Raw genomic sequence first — 3,336 nt, 5'->3', positions numbered from 1 at the left:
AACGCCGTGAAAGGGAGTGCAGTGAGGGAGGGCGGGGGCCCAGCGCCCAGCCGGGGCACGAGCCCTGCACAGGTAATCAATGTAAATACCGCCGCACTCCACCGGCCGGCCGGCGCCACGGCCGGCGCCCGGGCCGCACACGCGCGCTCAGTAGTATTGCCAAACGGCGAATGAGTTGGCGAATGATGGGCCTAGGCCAACGGCGGCGGCGGCGGGGCGCTAAGAACAGCCGGCGCCTCAGATAATGCCTGATTACGCCGGGGCTGTACACACCGCGCCCCGCCCCGCCCCGCCACGGCGCGCCACACCCGGCGGCCCAGAGGTCGCGCTCGCTCGCGCACTACCGGGTAAGGCGATGGCCTGGCCCGACCGCCGCCCGCGAGGTCAGCCACCAGGCCACTCGCGAGCAAACGGGCGCCACCCGCGTCGTTGTGTGCACAGGGTGTGTGTGTGGGGGGGGGGGAGGGGTCCAGATCACCGCGCCCAGCAGGAGCGGTGGGGCGTGGGACTGGGCCGCGGCCAGCGCAGGCCCGACTTGCTGGTCAAGCAGTTGCACTCCAGTTGCAGCTGCGTTGGGCGGGGCGGGTAGCGACAGATGAGGCTCAGGTCACCCTCGTCCCACTCGTCCCCCTCGCACCCCGCTGCGTTTGCGTCGCGATGGGTCGCAAACGCAGCAGCACCAGCAGCACCAACGAAAGCAATTCGAGGCCGCAGGGCAACGCAGCGCTTGTTCGTGGCCGTCTGCCACACTGTGGCCACGACGATGGTGATTCGCGGAAGTGGTGCAGCGTCGGCCGCGGAGGAGGTAGAGGAGAGCACCACCACGTCACACGTGCGCCTGTGGCCGCGTCCTGAACGTGGTCCCAGAGCCGGCCGAGCAGGTCAATGAACAGGTCCTGCACTCCCACACACAGCGCGGCCCCGCCCCCGCCCCCGCCCCGCGCGGCCTCTCTGCGGGGCGCCACCGTCAGTGACCAGAGAGAGCCCGGTCCAACGGGGACAGGTTTATTCACCTTCTCTCTCGCTCTTGCGCGCGCAGCCGAGCCCTTCCCTTTTGGCTGCCTTTGGCCTGGACCAGCTGGACGCAGCAGCAGCAGTGGGACCCCCAGACAAAGGCAACGGACTGGCATGGACGCCAACACGCATGGTGATTTCGGGCTGAGGGCGTGCGGTGGGGGGGGGGGGGGGGGCTGACAGCCAGCCGGGACCAGCCGGGGACGCGACGGCTCGAGGCGGCGCCTGGCGGGCGCAGCGAACGGCAAAAGGGGACAATGGCGCCGTCTGATGAGCCGGCGCCGCGCCGTGCGAGTCAGGCGCGGGGGGGCGGGTGGGGAGGGGGCAGCGGTGACTTCAGCGCACGGCGGTGTCGGGGGGTGAGCGGCCGGGCCGGGCCGGCTGCAGCCCACGGCGCCTCATTCAACGCGTTTACTATAGAAGCACGCCGGGACGGGCTGTATGGGAGGCAGACGCGACCGCCTCGAGAGGGGCCGCCGCCTGGCCAAAAAAAGAGAGAAAGATGGGAAACGTAAACCGCGAAGCGCGCGCTGCCGCGGGGCCGCAGGCGATCCACGGCCGGGGCGGAGCGGGCAGGCGGCGGCAGCAGGCAGCATTCCGAGAATTCGCACGAAACGGCCGCCATTGTTTACTCCGATGCGGGAGCCTGCGGCCCCGCGGGGGGGCCCCCGGTGGGGAAAGGGGTACAGCGAGCGGCTGATGGGAGCCAGAAGGCGTTAAGTGACCTGAACGCCAAACAAATGTGGAGTGGAAAGCCCAAAAGCCACGCCACTCGCAAGGAGGAGGAGGAGGGAAAGAGTTCGCAGCAGGCGTGGTGGTGGTGTAGTAGTGTGTGTGAGAGAGAGGGGTGGAGGGCAGGGCGGCCTGAGGAGCCTGGGGGCGTAAACAAGTGGGCCTGGCCTGGCGCTAGCCTGGCGCCCGCCGCCACCGCCGCCTCCTTGGCGCTGGATCGCCTCTCTGACCCGCGAGCCCTTGGCCGGGCCGGGCCGGGGCTCGGCCTCGGCCCACGGCCCGCCCGCGCGTCACCGGCGCGGCGGCGCGGTCATCACGGCGAAGAAGTCTCTCTGACGGGCGGGGCGGGGCCGGGCGGGCCAAGGCGAGAGCCAAAGCTTTTATTATCGCCATCACGACCGCTTCTTCCTTTCCGCATCAAGCTCTCCAAATGTCGACGGCTCTGCCAAGCAACAACGGCTATGCTGCTCATCCCACTTAGCGTCCGCGACGTCCGCGTTATTTGCTCGCAGACACAGTCGTCATCCGGTACAAGCTAGCGGCGCCGAGAAGAAAGACAGTCGCGACGGAGTACACGTGGAGAGCGCGGCGAAAAACGACGACCGTCTTCTTCGTCACCACCGCCACACCATGATCAACGTCGTCGTCTTCGGCGTCGCGTCATTGTCTTGGGAAAACCAAAGGTACCAGCCCTTACGGATGTTTTTGTTTTGCCGGCGCTAATTTTCGTATATTTTTATTTGGAGGGGGGGACGGGACACAGGATGGGGGTCTTGGCTCGCGCCGAGCGGCGGCCGGCGGCAGGCGCCTCTCGGTCGCGTCGCGACGTATGCTTGTGCGGGAGGAGAACTGATGGACACGGCGCCACGACGCGCCGCCGCGACGCGCCACGCCACGGCGCGCTGCGGCGCCAAGAGCAGGGCGCCGCCGCCGCCGCGTCCCCACGGACAACCATACACAACGCCACACTCAAAAATGCATGATCTAAATTTGGCGATGACCTCAGGGGCTGGGCGCCGCTGCTGGGCGCCGCTGGCCGCCATGCGCTGCCATGGGCTGTTGGGGCAGCGCCAGCGCCGAGGGAGGGAAGGGGCGGCGGCGGGGGCATTGGGACACACCCCTCCTCGCCGCGCCGGGCTCCGGCACCGCGGCGGCGCCCTCCCAGCCGGACACATGCGGGGCCGCCGGGGCCGGGGCGGCGCCGAGCTCCGGCGGCGGCGGCCCTCCTGGAGCTTGTCGTGGCGGGTGGGCCGCGCTGTGCCGCCGCGCCGCCGCGGTGAGCGCGCGGGGGGCGCGGCCGCGCGCCGGGCGCCACGGCGCCGCCGAGGAGGAGGCTAATTGACGGCAAACACGTATGGCCTGCCAATGCGCCGTCCCATCCCAGCCGCTAAAAATAAGTCTGATCAAACAGGCGGACCTAGAGGCGTGGCGGGGCGGAGCGTGGCGGGGCGTGGCGGGGGGCAAGGTAAGCAGCGGCAGCGCCGGCCGGCGAGAGAGAAGAGAAAAATACACGGGTTACGTAAATAGCTTAATAGTACAGCGTGTTTGTGAAAGCGGGCGGCCTAACCCGCGAAAGCAACGTGTCGGTGG

At 69.1% G+C, this 3,336-nt stretch overlaps 1 protein-coding gene across 1 annotated transcript in view; it reads right to left on the bottom strand.

Moving 5' to 3' along the window:
- Positions 1 to 3,336, bottom strand: part of LOC113203375 (mothers against decapentaplegic homolog 6-like) — a 25,477-nt gene that overhangs the window by 5,093 nt on the left and 17,048 nt on the right. The gene's annotated exons all lie outside the window — the stretch shown is intronic.

This window comes from Frankliniella occidentalis, unplaced genomic scaffold (assembly GCF_000697945.3).
Source record: "Frankliniella occidentalis isolate FOCC.00 unplaced genomic scaffold, Focc_3.1 Scaffold124, whole genome shotgun sequence".
NCBI lineage: Eukaryota > Metazoa > Arthropoda > Insecta > Thysanoptera > Thripidae > Frankliniella > Frankliniella occidentalis.
This window is presented reverse-complemented; position numbering and strand designations above follow the sequence as displayed.